Below are 18,779 nucleotides of genomic sequence, written 5' to 3'. Positions count from 1 at the left end.
CTGTTCCATATAAATCTTTTTGTTCATAATTATGCCAATACCACCTCATTTTGATGATGCTGACTACATTCTTTTTTTATTCTTTTTCAAAGATTTTTATTTTGCTATTCTATGTCTTTTGCATTTCCATATGAATTTTTTAATGAATTTGTACATTTCAACTGGTAAATCAAAAGCCTGATGGGATTGACTTGAATCTAGTTATCAATCTGGGGAGAACTGACCATTTTATCAGTATTAAATCATGTAGCCTATGGATAATATATATCTCTTCATTCGTTTGGGTCTTCTTTCTCTCAGTAATGTTTTTAATTCAGAGTGTATGGGTCTTGCACACCTTTTTCTGATTTATCTCTCAGTATTTTATATTTTGTGATGCTGTTCTAAATGGTAACTTTTGTTTCAATCACTGATTGTTTCACTATTGGTATTTGGAAATACAACAGGTTGTTCTATACAGATCTTGTATCCTTAAACTTTGCCAAACTCACTTAGTTCTACCATGTTGTCTTCAACTAAAAGGTTTTATTTATTCATTTCCAACATGGATCCATTTAATTTCTTTTTTATTCTGTATTTCACTGGTTGGAACGTTAAGTAAAATGTTTAGTAGAAGTGGAAGAGCAGGTGTCTTTGTCTTGTTCCTGATTTTAGGGGTAGAATATTCAGTCTTTCTCCATTAAATATGACGTTAGCTGTTGGTTTTTCATAGATGCTCCTTCTCAGTTGGCAGAATTTCCCTTCTGTTCCTAGTTTCCTGACAGTTTTTTATCAAGAACATAAATAGTGAATAATGGGATGTTAAAATGTGAAAGATTGGTTGGAAAACATCCACCATTCTCCTCAATTTGTATCTATATCTAGTCCTTTGAAATGTGACTTTGCTGTTCCTCCCATCAAGCAGTGAGGTCTATTTCCCCAACTCTTGAATCTGAGCTGGCCCTGTGACTTGCTTTTACCCATAAAACAAGACAAAAGTGATGTGCCGGTTCTCAGCTGTTTTAAAATGTACCTGGGATTTGTTTTAATCAGGGATTTACAAGGCACACAAATATGGAAATGATTGTCATGAAGGAAAATGTTTGTTCTCACAGATTCCTGGAAACTCAAGGCATAGCATGTCATGCAGGGAAGCAGCAGGGTAAGTCAGGAGGCAGGAGGAGAAGAAGAAATAGAATGGTCCAGAGCATTCACTGGGGTTCTCGTGGGCAGGAATAAGCAAGGCAGGGTAGGTTGCTGAGTAAGCTTAGGGTTGAATGGTTGGATAATTTCATTAAACTTTGGCCCATAGGGGCAGTCCCTAGATGTCCACTACCTGGACCTGGGGTGATTCAGCATGGGACAGGGGGAATATTGGCTTGGTATGTGAGAGTTAGATAAAGGAGGAGGTGGGGGGTGTGGGTTCTGGATCGGTTGGTTTGAATATCAAAGATGTGCTCCCAGGAGACTCCTTTGCTATCTCTGGAGAATAACTAGCCCTGGTAGGGGCGGTGTCTTCAGGATCAAGGCCCTAAATGCTAGAGCATCAATAATACAGAAATGAGAATATACAGTCAATATACCTGCCTATGCCTCAAAACACCTTGTGTATTTTCACCCTCTCTTACAACATTCATCTCCACCCATGAAGACATATCTGGGCTGGCCTGCAGTCAGATGACAGCACATGAAACAGAAATGAGTCAACTCTCCTGAGACCATGCTAAGCCAACCATCCCCCAGCCAATCCACAGGTTGATTGCAGATGCAGGAGTACATCCATCCATCCAAGATCAACCAAACCCACCCCAGGTCAGCAGAAGCACCCAGCTTATATACACACTCCAGAGCTCCATAAATGCTTGTTATTGTAAGTCAATGTTTGTGGTGGTTTGTTATGCAGCAGGAGCTAGCTGATACACCATAGCTCTCTCACCACAAAGCTGTTTGGCTTAACTGCCTGGCAGTATTTCATCAAGTGCCTTGACTCTTCTCACTTCTCTCTTTATCACCAACTTTGTTCCTAAAATTCCACAGTTGTTTCTCCTGTGCCTAGAGAAATTTTAATGGTGTTGCTAGAACCCATTTCCTGCTTTCAGTGCCTCCTTTCTTCAACCACTCAACAAACATTTAAGGTGTGCCATTACATGTGTCAGGCTAGGAGGAAAAGATGTAAGTAAAATAGACATAGGACTGCCACCAAAGAACTTCCAGGAGAGAGGGTAATTCAATAAGTAACTGCAGCAGAATTTGTGTCATTAAATAACTTTATGCAGAATTCATGTCATTCTCCATGTGAAGTGCTCCAACCTGCAATGAAATTGCAGCCTCCGTGCTCAGCCGGAATGCTCAGTGCCCACCTGACACAAGAGCAGGTGCTAGCAGTGTGGGGAAGCCACACTCAGAAATGAGCAGCTGGGCTCACCCTGTGAGCTGGGAACACCAGCTCTGAATCCCAGGAGTCACTGCAGGGCTGTGCCTAGCCCCTCCGGCATCTACCAAGAGAAGGTAGCAGGGCCTGCCTGTGTGCACGCAAGGCTGGAAAGAGGGCATGGGTCTTCATGGCTTCCACCCATGAGACACGTGCTGCCTGAAAGCCATGTCAGGGAGGGAGAGGGGCCAGCAGCAGATGTTTTCTAGATGCTTTTAGTTTTCAGGGAAAATAAATGCATTCCAGCAAGGCCTGAGTTCTGGCCCTTTACATAGAGTCCTCAGTGTCTGTCCCCAGGAGGAGGCTGGTTTGCTCCCATAACCTCCTTCACACCATATCCAGACTCTCTCTGTGCCATTCTCTGTGGCTCTGCCCCCATCCTATGACCCTCTCCAGTGCCTCAGGGGTATTTTCCCCACTGGGATGTGAAATTCACACCATGGTCATCTCTATGCCCTATGGAGCCTGGAACCGGTTGAGTTCTCAATGAATGTGAGCGGATTGTGGAACCTGGGACTGCCCTGGCTGCTGGGCTACACCTCAGGAAGGGGGTCTACTCCTCCATGTTCCATCTGGCCCCTTTCAGCCTCTCCCCAGTGGCCATCCTGGGGCTGGATGGGCCAGGACACAGCACAGAGTGGGGGAGACCAGCGCGTCCTGAGCGCCGGCTGTGTGTGGAGAACTGTGCCTTCATCGGCTCATTTGATCCTCACAGCAAGCCTGTAGGGTGGTGAGACTCAGCCCATTTTGTTTATGAAAAACTGGAGACATGGAGCAGTGACGGCCCAGGGCTTATGGCTGGGGCTTCCTGAGCTGTATGTGAGTCAGGATGCCCCTGGCTCCTCAGCCTGGCTCCTGCATGGTGGTGGAGAGAGCCCCTCCCCACACAGCCCCCGTGAAGATGCTCCAGAGTCCTGGAGGAGGGCTTGGGAGGGAGTAGAAGACAAAGCACCAGGAAGCAGTAGGAGGGGCAGTTGGGGGGAACCTGCACCCAGTCGGCCTGCCTGGGCCTGTCTCTCTCCCTCCCACAAGCCAGACGACCTTTGGGCAAGTCACTTCACTCCTCTGAGCCTCAGTGTCCTCATCCACAACCCCAGGCCATAAACCCATCTGCCCGGGTTTCTGCGGGGGTAGCTGAGCTCGACGCTTGTGGAAGTGCCCGGCGCAGACCTCGGCCTGCTGGAGAGGGGCTGGAACTGAGCCTCCTGCACCATATGGAGAAGGCCTGGGACTAGAACCCGGGGTTCTGATGCCTGACTCGACCCTCCTCCCCTTCCTCCTATTTCAAAGGCTGCAACCTCTGGCCCCAACCCCCTTAGACCCAACAGTGAAGCACATAGGGCCCCTCCTTTGGCCCTGTGCCCTTCACAGGCATTTGAAGACGCCAGAATTAATTGGGCACCGCTCACATGCCTGACCGTGACCACAGCTCCAGCAGCAGCCCCTTTTCCGTCCCCCTCCCGCCTCTCATGATCCCACATCCTGCAGTAGCTGAGCCAATCTGCGGGAGCCCTGATGGAGGGTGGGGCCCTCTGAGGACTACTGCGCATTCCCTGTAATGACGTCCATTACGCTGTCTGACATCAGGACCGTTCTCAGGTTAATATGTTTAACTTAATGAGGCTTTTATTTCCTGATAGAAAACTCCTGAAGAAGCATGTTTGCTCCTGATGAGCTCAGCTGATGAATAGATTAATACCAGGCTTGAGAAGCTGACCGAGAAAACAAATCCAACCAGTTTATTTTTCTTCTTCAGGTATGGGCTGAGCTAGAATTAATTTGAGTTAATTGTCATTTCTAAGGGGAAGAAACAGGAAGAGGATCCCTACCTGGCCCTGTGACACATCCTCCAAGTGCCTGTTCCCCTCCCCACACCCCCAGCCCCAGCTCCAAGCATATCAAAAGAAGAAGGGCCAGCAGATGATGAGGGAGGAAAGGGATCCTGAAACCAAGCAACAGGAAACTGAGAGCACGGACAGGAAGTTCTCGCATGATGACAGTGACAGCGACAGCAACCGCAGTGACAGGGCAGGGGGTCCGGCTGGCCCGTCTTGGTCATTCGTGGGGTTCACCATTATCACCCCAGCACCCAGCACCCAATGGGGACTCATAGATATTTATTAAAATAAGTAAAAAGGATACTTAACAATGATGACTGTTACTGCGGATCAAGGAGTCACATGATCCCAAGAGAGAGAAGATGCTCAAGGTCCCAGACACATCTGATGGGTGAACCAGAGTTCAGCGACTCCTGCCCCAAGAGCCACAGATGACCCAAAGGCTAATTTTCTTTGGTGCCTTGCCAATGCATTTTCCTACATCTCTCTCACTGCCATCCATGAGCAATGCCAGCCAGCACCCACTACTCTCCCTTCCAGAAACAGGCTTCCAGGTCATGTTGATTCAACACCTTCTCCTGTCCAAGCCAGAAGCAAATCGTTGAGTGATACTGATTTTAGGAAAATTGATTAATGGTTCAAACAGGTGCTGTAACAAACCTGCACGATCTGTGCATGTACCCCAGAATGTAAAGTATACTAAATAATTTTTAAAAAAAAAAAGAAATAAAGGTTTAAAATTTTTTTTAAAAAGATGACTTTCTCTTGGTTTAAAAATTAAATAAATATAAAGTGGCATGTTCTGAGAAAGAAAAATAAATAAATGTTGGAAGATACACACACCTGTGCACGCACACGCACACACGCGGGCACACACACACACACACACACACACACACTTGAATTTTCCCAAATCAAACCCCTTCTTCTGTAATCAACTTTTTCAATGGGATTTTTTTTTTTTTTGAGGCAGAGTCTTGCCCTGGAGTGCAGTGGCGCAATCTCGGCTCACTGCAATCTCCGCCTCCTGGGTTCAAGCAATTCTCCTACCTCAGCCTCCCGAGTAGCTGGGACTACAGGCACGTGCCACCATGCCATCAATGGTATTTTTAAACTAGGTATAATAGCAAACAATATTCACACAAGCAGTAGATCAAGTGTACCTTACTTGGAATGAAACTGACAGCCACTTTAGATCAGAAAATGTAGCTACTGTTGGGATCTAAAGAGAAGATACAGCTCCAGGGCAAGTCAGCCTCCAGCTTTTCAAAGACCGACTTCACACTTGTTGGGCTTTGCTCTTGTTGCAAGTGTCAGTCCGGAAATTCCTAGACAAGGTTGGACATCTTCCTGGAGCGTAGAGAGTAGACACCACATCAAAGTGCGGACGTTCATCCTCCTGGGGCTGGAATTTCTGTGTGGAGCTAGGAGCTGAACCGCAGCTGGCTGGGTGATCTTGAGGTCATTGCTTTCTCTCTTTGTGCCTCAGTTTCTCCAATGCATAAATGAGGGGCTAGCTGGTCTCTGATGATTCCTCTAATATAAAATTATAATAAGTGAAAGTAAAACTAGGATGAAAGAAGGCAAATGAGCACACTGTGGGAAGGAGGAAGGAAGGATAATCCTGGAGGAAAATGCAAAGAACAAGAGAGGAAACGTCATCCGAGGTGAGAATGCTGTGACTACCCCGGATAAATGACGCCGCAGAGTTGCCTAGACACCATCACCTCCACTGTCTCAGGCCTCATAGTCCCAGGAGGTGGATTAACCCCATTTCATGAATGTGACAGCTGAAACTCTGAGAGGGGGCAGTGTGCCCAAGGTCACACTGTGAGTCAGAGAAAGAAAACAGCGGGAGAGGGGGGTCCTGCTGGCGACAGCCTCCAGGGAGTGTCCAGAGGTGAGGCCAGATCTCCCAGCGCTAACTCCAGGGCCCTATTCCTCAGTCTCTGCATTGCCCACAGCCTGCTGGGCACCTCCTGGACACACTGTCAGTGCCACCAAGATGGGTGCCAGCATCTTCCATCACATAGCTGGGCATGGAGCAATTGGAACTTGAGCCCAGGACCAATCGACTCTGAAGTTCTTGCACTTTCTGTCCCATGACATTCCCCCTCCCAGTAAATCACATGCCAAGGTTTGGCATTCTCTCAACATAAAGTTTTCTGTCCATCTCTTCCTCTTAGACTCAACTGCCCACCTTTGAAGCGTAGGAAGAAAGGCCCAGGATCCATCTCCACACCAGTCTATGAACCCCACAAGGGCAGGACCCACACTGGGTTTAACAAAGACCCCCCCTCCCCGTGCTCAGTAGAGCACTTGACCCATGGACCCCCAGGAGGAAGGTCAGGATGTGAGGGAGGCTCTGCCACCAAGGAAGGCCCCAGTGTGGGGAAGGCAGCCAGGTCACACCAGACCCAGAGGATGCCATTCAGAGTGGCTTGAGAATGTGTCTCCAGGAGCCAACATTAGGACCCAGGAACAGAGAGTCCTGCACCAAAGACCCAGGGAAGGACAAAGACCGGGAGGGAGAACTGAGCAGCAGGCTCAGGGGACCTGAGGCAACCCACAGACCAGGTAAGGTCATGGGAGGGCAGGTTGCTCAGGGACAAGTCTGTAGACAAAGCCTCATAAATTGAAAGAACCACTTTGCAAAACTGTTCAGCAGTCTCTTTTGATGCTGAACCTGTGTGTAATTTATGACTCAGAAATTCCATTCCTAAGTATCTGCCCAACAGAAATTCACCCATATGTTCACCAAAAAGCACTTGCAAAAACCTTATAGCGGCACTGTTCACAACAGCCCCAAACTGGAAAGTACTCAGATCTCATTTAGAGTTAGACGGGTAAACAAATCGCTGCATAGTCATACAATATACAAACATCACACATCAATAAGAATCAACAGCATGCAACTCAACACACCGACCTGGATGAAACACACACATGATGTTGAACAAAGTGGAAACGAAACACGCATGAGCGCCAGACGGTGTGAGTGCATTTGTATGAAGTCCCGGAACAGGCACAGGTGATACGTGGTGTTGGAAGGCAGGACGCTGCTCATCTGTCTCTACCTGGAGAAAGAGTGACAAGCAGGGGTGTGAAGGGGATCCTGGAGTCCTGGTAACATTCTCTTTCTTGATCTGCACTGGTCCCTTAGGTGTATTTAGTTTCAGAGAGTTTTTTTGTTTTTTGTTTTCTCTAAGACGGAGTTTCGCTCTTGTCACCCAGGCTGGAGTGCAATGGCGCCATCTCGGCTCACCGCAACCTCCGCCTCCTGGGTTCAGGCAATTCTCCTGCCTCAGCCTCCTGAGCAGCTGGGATTACAGGCACGCACCACCATGCCCAGCTAATTTTTTGTATTTTTAGTAGAGGCGGGGTTTCACCATGTTGACCAGGATGGTCTCGATCTCTTGACCTCGTGATCCACCCGCCTTAGCCTCCCAAAGTGCTGGGATTACAGGCTTGAGCCGCCGCGCCCAGCAGTTTCAGAGAGTTCTTTAGCCATACGCTTACCATTTGTGTTCTCCCGTCGGTGTGAGTCTCACAGTACATTAGGCTACACTAAAAGGTTTTCTTTAAAAAAAAATAGGCCCCAGGGCCCTCTTGAGTGAAATGCCCAGAATATGCCAATGGGCCTGGCTGCAATCCCACCTGACGGACACACCCAACACACTATATATGAACAAATCATTCATTGTTGAATGATGAATGAATGAACAAATTGGCAACTGCATGGAGCATTGAACAAATGAATGGACTGAGGAATCATGAATCAACAAATGAGTGCAATGACAAATGAAAGAACAATCAGGGGAAGCAGAAACAAACCAAGGTGCGGATCGAGGGATACATGAACACGTGATGACCGCATGAGTAAAACCAATGAATGAAAAATACCGGTCAAAGAGGCAAATGAATGGGTATTGAAAAACAATAATCGAAAGAGTAATTGTGCAAATGCATAATGCTTACATGGACAAGTGGTTCAGTGTGTTCTTGCTGGACATGAGGGGATGTCATCCCTAGAGCAGAAAACTCCCACCTCGGAGGAAAATGTCTCCACTCAGACCTCTGGGACCCAGGTCTTAGCAAATCAGCATGTTCTCCTCCCAGCAAAGGTTCCTAAAGTGACTTCAATTCAGATGTAATAAGAGTATGATTGAGCAAATGTCGCAAACACGGCTGAGTATGCCGTGCACTCCCCAGGATTAACTCCGTGTTCTGTGGAAACTGCTAAATGGAACTGACTGCGTTGTTTTGCCAATTATGTGGCAGATAATTACCTGTTACGTAGCAGAACCCCAGGATGATTTTAATAATCACTATTTAAACAACACATTTTTACTGCCTCCTTACAAATTAACCTCCAGGAAGTGTAATTAATGTCAGTATGGGAAAGCTGGCAGGGTGACCTGGGAAAGAGGATGGGTCGAAGCTGTGGCTGCGATTGTCCTGTGAGACCCCGAGGCCACGTGATGCTGAGGCCAGAGCTCAGGTCGAGAACTCAAAAAACCTGGGTCCAGGACATCAGACAAGTCTCGCCCCATCTTGGTCACTTTGCCTGTTAAACTAGGAGGATCCCCTAAGTCCCCGAACTCACTAGGACATTAGGAGATCTGACCACAGGCCTGGAACAGAGTCAGCGTTCATCACACAGACGAGACTGCACATCCCGCATTGTGGGGGGCAATGGGGTCTTTTCTTGACCTGTGCTGCCTCTCCAAACTGAAGGCAGGGACCGAGTCTCCCTTCTCAGTGCATCTCAGCACTGGTATGGAGCCTGGCACGAAGTAGGTGCTCAGTAAGCACTGGTTGAAAGAACAAATTAACCCCATCACATACTGTGTGTTTTGTAAACTGCCTTTATAAACACAATATGATTTGAAAGACACATGGCCACTTACCAAATGCTCCTCCGTCTGGTCGTGGGTGTCCAGATCCCGCCTCACTCCCGGCCTGTCCGTGCTTCCAGTTTACCCCCTCAGAATCTTCCTCCCTCGGTGCCTCTGCCACTTCTGTCTGATGCCTCTAGCAGCTGTGAGCCTAGAGAGGGTAGAGCTTCCAGTTTACCCCCTCAGAATCTTCCTCCCTCGGTGCCTCTGCCACTTCTGTCTGATGCCTCCAGCAGCTGTGAGCCTAGAGAGGGTAGAAAAGCCATTTGGACTGTGATGAAATACCTATCGCCAGGATCCGAATGAGGGGCCGGGAGTTGTGCTTTGAGGAAATAAGATGTGTCTGGGTGTCCACATTCACCCTGACACGGGGCCGGCATGGACAAGAGGTCAGCTTGCAGAGTGACCTCAGAGCCCAGCTCTTTCCCTCCAGGGACAACAGGGACCCAGTCCCACAGGGGCTACCCTGAGAGCACAGGTCCCTTGACCGCAGACTTGATGCGTCCCTGCCGTCCTTTGGGCAGGGTGAACGCCATGCGACTAGCCTGCCTTTGCGACCTGGGAACTTCTGCCTGCTTCCAGAGGAGAGGGAGAGCTGGAGAAGGGCAGCCCCAGAGCGGGGAGGGACTCCCCTTTTCAAGTTTGGCACATTCTTCAAATTGTCCCTGATCACCGCAAATTGCTCTTGGAAGAAGAAGCTCTAGAAAGATAAGAGAAATAGAAGTGGCTTCTATGAAATGAGGCCAAACTCCTTTTATACAATTAAACATGGGCATTTAAAGCCTTTTCACACTGGCAGGTTCTTCAATTAAGTGATTGGAGGTTTCCGGCTGTTGGTTTCTCAGATGTCTGTCTTTGGAAGAGTCTAATCTGCACAGGCTAGGAAACAAATACCCACCCTATTCTCAATGTCACAGGATCCCTTTCAAGGACAAAGTCCAGAGAAGGACACAGAGATGATTAAGGGGGAAAAGCCAGTTAGTCCCATAGGAGGAAAGAATGAAAGCGGTATAATGATATTATGTATTACATGAACTTAATGAATAAGTTTCATAATGAGTATTGATTGAGACATTCCTATGTACCAAGCACTGCTCTGTGCATTCATGTATTTCATCTTCATAACAAACCCGTGAGGCAAGTATCATTTTTATCCCCATTTTACACATGGGAAAACTGAGACACAGAGTAGTTGAGTGGATTAAAAGAAGGGGAAGTGGCAGTATGCGTGCCCAGACTTGAGTCAGGCAAGTCAGAGTTCACATCTCTCTCCATTGAGACCCTCACCAGCTGTGTGGCCTTGAACGAGTGAGTGCATGTCTCTAAGACCATGTTCTCCTCTGTAAAATGAGGAATAGGATATGACCCCAGCAGGACCTGGAGAGATGAGATGCCCATCTCCTTCCCTGAGTTGGAATCAATGCTGACACTCTGCCAGTTGGTGGCAGGCACATTCAGGCCCAAGCACACCCAGAGGAGGATGCCAGTTCCTTAGCAAGAGGTAGACTAGCTCATCTACCTGCCGAGGACTGCACTTGGTCTGTGGGACACACAGAAGGTGCAGAGACCTATAGTCCCAGCGTCCTTTCCAGAGCCTAAATCCAATACCAGAGTGGTGGACACTCAGCACCTATTCTGAAAACCTTTTTAGCAGAAGAGCTGACTGCCACAGTCAGGCACAGAGTCTTGGGTAAACACGTACAGAGCAGAGTGGATGGATCATGTAGATGCATGTTAACTTTAAAAAAAGGAAAAAAAAAAAAAAAAGGCCAGCCATGGTGGCTCACGCCTGTAATCCCAGCACTTTGGAAGGCCAAGGCATGTGGATCATGAGGTCAAGAGTTCAAGACCAGCCTGACCAACAGTAAAACCCTGTCTCTACTAAAAACACAAAAATTAGCCAGGCATGGTGGCATGTGCCTGTAATCCCAGCTACTCAGGGGGCTGAAGCAAGAAAATCGCTTGAACCAGGAAAGCAGAGACTACAGTGAGCTGAGACTGCACCATTGCACTCCAGCCTGGGCAACAGAGTAAGACTCTGTCTGAAAAAAAAAAAACAAATTGCCACACTGTTTTCTGTAGCCTAACATTTTCTATTCCCACCAGCAATGTCTGAGGAGTCCGTTCTCCCACATTCTCATCAATACTTGTTATTTTCAGTCTTTTTAATTTTAGCCAGTCTGGTGGGTGTAGATGGCACCTCATTATAGCTTTAATTTGCATTTCTTTGATGACTAATGATGTTGAGCATCTTCTCTTGATTTATTAGCCATTCATATATCTTCTTCTTTGATCATTTTAATGAAAAACACATTTGCATTCAAACTGAAATTATATTGTCAACAGTTAATTATCACTTGTCAAACAAGTGTGTGCCCGGGTTGTGGGTTTCGTTTTCACGTCGGTTTGCAAATGTCTCATTCCTCTTATTTGACAAGGCCTCTCTGAGCAAAAGACATTCATTGTTGGAAATGATGCTTTTTTTTAAGGAGTTTTAAAAATAAATAGGTTTGCCTGGTGTCTGAGTCAGGGCTCTTTGCAAGTAATAGGAAACCATTCATTCCAGCTTAAGGCAAAGAAAAATTGTGTGTGGAGGGGTATTGTACCAGGCTGGAGGAGGGCAGGGGTAAGGGGAAGTTTCTAATGGAACTTGCAGAAGACCGGCCTACCAGAGCCTGGAACTAGGGCCTGAAACCCCAGCTGGGACCCCAGACAGCCACTCACCCACCCACCCCACCCTGCAGCTCATCTCCGCTTCCTCTGAGCATCTGTTTCATTCGCTCTACAGCTTGTCTTCCCTGCTTCTCTGCTCTCACCAGAATGACCCTTCCTCCTCCCTTGAAATCACACATCCTTAGGTAAAGGGTAGCAGAAAATGACCTAATAGGTGAGTCATATCCTTGTTTGGCTGCTGACTCTCTGATGCCCTGGCAAATCCTTAGCCTGACAAATCTGTACCTGTCACCAGGGCCAAGTCCTGGCTGGCTTATTTGTGCACATGCTCACATGCTACATATCGTCACACAAGTACAGCACTTTACTCTTGGCCAAGGACGCAGAGAGGGCCAGCCTGTCAGTTCAGGCCAGCCGGGGAAGGGCAGGAATGGGGAGGTCAGGGCAGGGGACTCCTCAGGGCTGAGAGAGCAGGAAGCATTCCTGACTCCTGAGAGGGTGAGAATGGCAGCACTGGCCAGGTACTCAGATCAACCCCATGGGTGGGAGGGAGGTGCTGTGAATGTCAGCACCCCTAAATCCCCCTGCCTGACCGACTGACATCTCCTGCAGATCAGGCTTTGAAAGCTACCTCTGCCTCTGACCTTGGCCAAGTGAACATGTGCCTGCCTGTAATATGAATTCATGCATATGCATTCCTGTGTACATGTGTGTGCATGGAGTGTTTGTCATTGTGTCTGTGTGTGTATGGGGGTGTTTATGTGGATCTGTGTGTGTGTGTCTATGTAAATCTGTATGTGTCTGTGTATGCACTGAACATATCTGCATACCTATACACACATTCAGGGGTTTCTAGATGAAGGCCCAGGGGTTCTTCAAAGCTCAGTACCCAGCAGAACCCTGGCTCCAGGCCCTGAGCACCCAGTCCAGGACTCTCTCCACTGTCCATGCAGCCCCCACTACTATGACAGAAGAGGACTCTCCACCAGACCACCTTTCTCTCCATCTCCAGCTGCAATCAACATAAATGCTGCTCTAATTTCTCCTCGCTTTCAGTAATTTACAAAATGGTTTCATTTATTCCTGGCAAAATGGTTTCATTGGCTCCTCGTCACTTTCAGTAATTTACAAAATAGTTTCATTGGTTCCACAGAGTCAGCTCCGCTGCGTTTCTCCTGGAGGATCTTTCAGAAGATGATGTGGCAAACTGTTATCTTGTGGTTAAGCAAAAAGGTGGTAAAAAGACTAAAGCATTGTGCAGGGGCGGGGGTGGATGGAGATAAGAAAGGTGTTCATGAAACATGAGAGTGATTACAGGGAGATGACGTGAACAAGTCATTTAAGCAAATTCTTCACTAGTTCCATCCAGTAATAGACCAGCCTCATCACCTCCTGTGATAGCATTTTTTTCCCTTTTCTCCACCCAGCCCTGAGCCTGTCAGCCCAATAACCTCTGCCCAGGAAAATGGGACTGACACCAGTAGAAAACTCAGAGATTATTTAGTGTAAAGCCAGACATGATCAGGCCCTCCATTCAGCTGTGGAATGTGGAATTCCATCCAGAGATGCAGGTCTTGGCCATACAGGGGGTGGGGCTAAACTTCCCCCAAATGCTTTGGGGGGGAGACCAAGGTCAGCGACTCTGCCCACGCTGACTCTTCACTGCCCACTTCCCTGCTCAGCCTCTCTTGCCCCCTAGACACTGGCTGTTCCCACACAGTCTCTCTCAGGACAGGAGACAGATGGCTGTTCTTGCTTTTATTTTCAGCCTAGCATTTTTGCACAGATGACTTTCACAACTTTCATCCTAATTTGATGAGCACCTGGGAATTTGGTGCCACTCCTTCTTCCACCTTTGGGAGGTGCCCAACTCCCTCCATGTGTCCCTGAGATGTCTCAAGGTACATGCAGCGACATGAGGAAGGAGAGCCTGGGCAGTACAGGGAAGGCACCACTAGCCCTTCCTCTGCCCGGCTATTTGACACCACCCACTGCCCCCTACCTGGATAAGAATGGTTCTAGCAGCTGGTAACCCCAACAAGGTCTGCACTTTACGAAGCCCCTCACAGATCCTGTTTCCTGAAGAGTGAATAGGACAGAGAGCATCATGGCCTTTGTTCTGCAGGGGTGGACTCGGGCTTGAGAGGCACTTGGCCCAGCCGAGTTACAGTCAGTGCACGGACAGTGAAATTCCTGAGCCCAGAGCCCAGGCACTCCCCACTTGGCCTGCAGAGCTGCTGTGAGGGACTTTCCTGCTGACCCAGCAACTGTGCTGGTAAAGAGAGCAAGTGATTTGATCATTCACAACCTCCCATTAACCAGGAAGACTATTCACTCCATAAATCTTAACCATAGGTAGTTTCTATAAATTCATACTATTTTACCAACATCTCCTATAGGAGGCTATTCTAACACAGTAGAAAACTAAAGAATGAAAATATATATTGCAGCGTTACAACAGTAAAAAACATAACCATCCAAATTACATAAATAGGAAATGGTTAAATAAATTATAGAATACTCATCGCATGGACAACTTCCATGAATACACAATGCATTGGGAAACTGATCAGCCTGGAGTGCCAGGTGGGAAAGCTTCAGATCTGTGTCTGCACGTGGGAGGACACAGCTGGATCCACCAATGTCCACTGCTTTTTCTGGGCCTGGCGGAGAACGGCATCTCCCACGGCCTTCACATCAGGGTGGCTGTAAGAATTGCACTGGCCAATTGGGCGTGAATAGAGGCGGCGAGTGTCCCTTCCAGGTGGGAGCATCTGAGTCAGCATCTGAGCGCTCAGCTCCCCTGTCCCCCTTCCCTGTCACAGTGACTCTAGAAACACATGTGGAGAGGCCGGCATCCTCAGTCGGTGGAGCCTCCATCGGTGGCAGTCCCTGCATCTGTGATGACCAGGGCCTCCCTGCTGACCACTGAGGACATGTAGCAACAGCAGGAAACAATGTTTGTTGTTTTGGGGCCTTGCTTATTTGTGTATCATATCCTAGTCTATCCCGACAGCTATGCCAATGGGAAAGCAATTATGAAAACCGGGCGCGGTGGCTCAAGCCTGTAATCCCAGCACTTTGGGAGGCCGAGGCGGGTGGATCACAAGGTCAAGAGATCGAGACCATCCTAGTCAACACGGTGAAACCCCGTCTCTACTAAAAATACAAAAAATTAGCTGGGCATGGTGACGCGTGCCTGTAATCCCAGCTACTCAGGAGGCTGAGGCAGGAGAATTGCCTGAACCCGGGAGGCGGAGGTTGCGGTGAGCCGAGATGGCGCCATTGCACTCCAGCCTGGGTAACAAGAGCGAAACTCCGTCTCAAAAAAAAAAAAAAAAAAAAAAAAAAGAAAATATATACTTGTATATGAAGAGAAAAAGAAATAAAGAAAGATGTTAATCAGGAAAAACTACTGTCTTTGGAAGGCAAGACACAAGATGAATTCTGTACTCTTTTATATAAACGCCTGCACTTGCCAAATGCCTCACAGTCAGGATGCCTGGCTGTGTTAAGGGGAAAGATCAGTGTCATTCACGAGAACACCTGGGTCCTGGCCGAGGCCGTCCTCGTCCCAGGCTGCGTTTTCCTCTCCTTCGTCTCAGGCTCCTGGTCCACTTAGCATCTGTCCCCTGCAATTAGCCCTTTATTATAGATCGTTTTGTTCTCATCTGTCCTGCATAACTTAGCACAGTCGTATTCTGTCTTGTTGCCAAATGTTTAATTTTGTGTCTCTTGGCCTCAGTTTCTTCATCTCAAAGCACAGTGGGGGTAGAAAAGGAGATCTTCAGAAGCCCCTCAATGCCAACGTCCCTTTGGGGCCAGGAAGAATCAAAGCTGCTACTGGCTTGGCACTGTGTGCCGGGCACTGTGCTAAGTACTTTTCCTGCGTGAGTTCACTTAGTTATTTCAACAGCTCCATGAAGGAGGTCCTATTGTTATGCACCCCCTCACCTATTTTACAGATGAAGATGCTGACATTCAGAAAGGTTTAGAAACTTGTCCATGGTCACACAGCTCAGAGGCAGTGAGACTGGACCTTGAACCCAGGCAGTCTGCTCCGGGTCCCTGCTCTTCCTGCTCTGGTGAGTGTTAAGCCTTTACTATGCCCAGACCCTGTGCCAGGGGCTTGATGCATGAAGACAAGATGGGGTGCTTGCCTGCAAACAAAACAACAGCAACAATGGTGATGATGATGAAAAAGTAACGACGCCAGTTAGCAGGCACTGGGGGCTCTCTCGGGTCCTGGAGTCCCCACAGCATCCTACGCAGCAGAGGCTCCCAGTCTCCACGTTAAGGATGAGGCTCCCAGGAACAGAGAGACCCTGTGTTTTGTTCAGAGTCCCACCCCCAAGTACGCACGGAAAGTGTCATTGGAGCCAGGAATGTGCCTCCAGCCGACGTGCCTTCGTGAAGTCCTCACATTAACCCTATGTGCTCAGTATGACTGTGCCAATTTACAGAGGGAAAATATGATGGGGTTCACAAAGGTAAGCCACCTGCCCAAGACACACATTGAGTGAGTGCTGGAGGCTGAGCCTGAACCTGGGTCTGTGGACTCCAGGGCCCGTTTTCTTCTCACTGCTCCAATGGTGAGAAGCCGAGAGGGGCCGCTGGAATGCTCTTGGGGCAGAGAAATCACAAGCTGTGACACAACAAGATAGCAACAATAACGGAATCCTCGCTGAGCTTGTTACCTGTGTTGCTACATTGAATCCACCCCGTAAGGTAGATGCCATTATTACGTTGAACTCACACTGAGGGGACGGAGCTCGGAGAGCTGAAGTAACCTTCCGGAAGTCTCAGAAGGGACGTGGAAGAGGCAGGGCTGGAAACCAGGGTTGACCAGGCTGCGATCTAACCATTGGGTACTATGGTGGGTACTATAGTATGGCACGATACTGCACCTGGGGCTCAGGGGTCATGAACAGAGACTGGGCCTCCTCCACTGCAGTTTGGAAGCAGAATCTAAAATCTTGAGGAGAGGCCTGCAGAGATAAAGGTCTGATGCTGTCCTGAGAGCAGAGGAGAAAGAGAGCATGAAGACTCTGGGTAGGAAATGGAGGGGAAGCCAGGAACCCAAACAGCCTGGGTGGGCTCCCTGCAGAGCCCAGGGGGCATAGGCCAGCCTGCTTGAGAGGGGCTGCACCCTCTGCCCATGGGAGTAAAATCGCCTTTGCAAAATTAAGACTGAGACAGTGAACGAGATCTCACTTAATTGACTCCATCTTGCTTCTAACCTCCAAGCTGTCCTTGTTCATGCCTGGGCATAAATGGAACTAACTTTGGGAGAAACTTAGTCTTTAGTTTAAAACAAAGACAGTAACAGCCCTTTCCTATGGCAGACCTCCTTTGCCTGGGGACTAGATTGCCTGAGTAGGACTAACCTTAGCCACAAGATTAGAAATCACAGTTTAGGAGTCGTGCAGCTGGAGGCTGCAAGATTCGGACCTTCCCTAAACTGCTCCTGAGATCAGTGCTTGTGATATTTTGCAGGCCCTGCACCTGGTGGATCAGCTGGCCCCACCCAGATCAATCAACTGGCTCATCTGACCTTGTGCCTTCCACACCCAGGAATGACTCAGCACAGAAGGACAGCTTTAACTCCCCGTGAGTTCATCCCTGACCAATCAGCACTCCTGGCTCACTGGCTTCCTCCCACCCACCAAGTTATTCTTAAAAACTCTGCTCCCTGAATGCTCAGGGGAGACTGATTTGAGTAATACAAACACTGGTCTCCTTCACAGCCGGCTCTGGGTAAGTTACTCTTTCTCTATTGCAATTCCCCTGCTTGATGAATCGGCTCTGTCTACGCAATGGGCAGGGTAAACCTCGTGGGTAGTTACAGGAGTCTGGGATGACTCACTGCGTAACTGTGGCCAGTGCTGTCCACAAATTGGACACCTGTCAGGCACAGCCAGGGTGACCAGTGGCCTGCTTATTGGGCAAGGCTCTGACTCAACGTCAGTACTATATCCAGCAAGAGTTGACGGTCCAGCATAGTCATTCTAATTGCCGTGGTCATGACTAACAACATTATGTGACAGCCACAAACTCAGAAAGTCTGAAGTGGGCCCCAGAGTGGACCATGGACATGATTTAAAGGAAAGTATTGGGGAAGTAACAGGAAGCCTTGGGGAGACCAAAGATGGGGGGACTGTGTCCACACCAGAGGTGGGAGAGGGTCACTTCACAGGGTCACAGAAGGCTGCATTCACCAAGGGGGACTCAGAGGAGGTTGAAAGAAATCTGAATAATGAAATGTTATAATCTTCAAAGATTCTAAATAGAGGATAAAAAGAGAGTAAAATAGCCAAAATCAAAGTGAGTTTCACAAAACAAGAATGTAATTGGATGTAAGAATGCGACAATGTTGGACTCTTAGAACGCTTGCATCACAGGATCTTGGAAACAGGCTGGGAACATCTTGCACTCAGAGAAACCCAGGCAGTGTGAGGTCAGGGGGACTGAGGGGCTTGAGAGACAGGATCCAGGACTGCCTGTCCTTCTGCCCTTCCATCCACCTAACTATCCTCTCACCTGGCCTGGAAAGACACCTCCAAGATCATCCAGACCAGGAGTCTGCGACAGAGGCTCTGAAAGCTGAAGAAGGAAGCTTCAGAGCAAGGAGCGGACCAGGCCTCTCTGGGTCCACCCACACTGCCTCCAGGTCTCTCTGCTACTGCGACCTCCCGTCAGCACACTGACCACTGTGCAGCTTCACCATGTAACTAACCCTGTCTCCCTGATGAAGCTGAGGAAACACGGACCCTCCCTCCTTGCTTCTCTTTGCTTCCCTGGCCCTCAGCATGGGACCCACATGTGACCAAGAGGCATAGATGTAAGTGGTTGGAAGGACACCCTCTCTGGGCAGGTCAGTTCCCCTGCCAAGCCTTTGCCCATATTGTCCCCAGGTGCCAAAGAGGCCCTGCTCTCACTTCCTTCAGTCCTGCTCGACAT

General features: G+C 48.5%; 1 long non-coding RNA gene across 1 annotated transcript in view; it reads right to left on the bottom strand.

Annotated features, from left to right (window-relative positions):
- Nucleotides 1-6,415: 6,415 nt before the first annotated feature.
- Nucleotides 6,416-18,779, bottom strand: part of LOC116529148 — a 75,453-nt gene continuing 63,089 nt past the window's right edge. Inside the window, exons 2-4 of the long non-coding RNA XR_004259406.1 lie at nt 9,159-9,297; nt 8,227-8,385; nt 6,416-7,325 (exon numbers count right to left, since the gene is read on the bottom strand). This is a non-coding gene — a long non-coding RNA (uncharacterized LOC116529148). The remainder of the gene's footprint in view (nt 7,326-8,226; nt 8,386-9,158; nt 9,298-18,779) is intronic.

Source organism: Sapajus apella, unplaced genomic scaffold, assembly GCF_009761245.1.
Source record: "Sapajus apella isolate SASKATOON/1434 unplaced genomic scaffold, GSC_monkey_1.0 scaffold62, whole genome shotgun sequence".
NCBI lineage: Eukaryota > Metazoa > Chordata > Mammalia > Primates > Cebidae > Sapajus > Sapajus apella.
The sequence above is the reverse complement of the archived record's forward strand: the minus strand, read 5'-3'. Positions and strand labels throughout refer to the sequence as shown.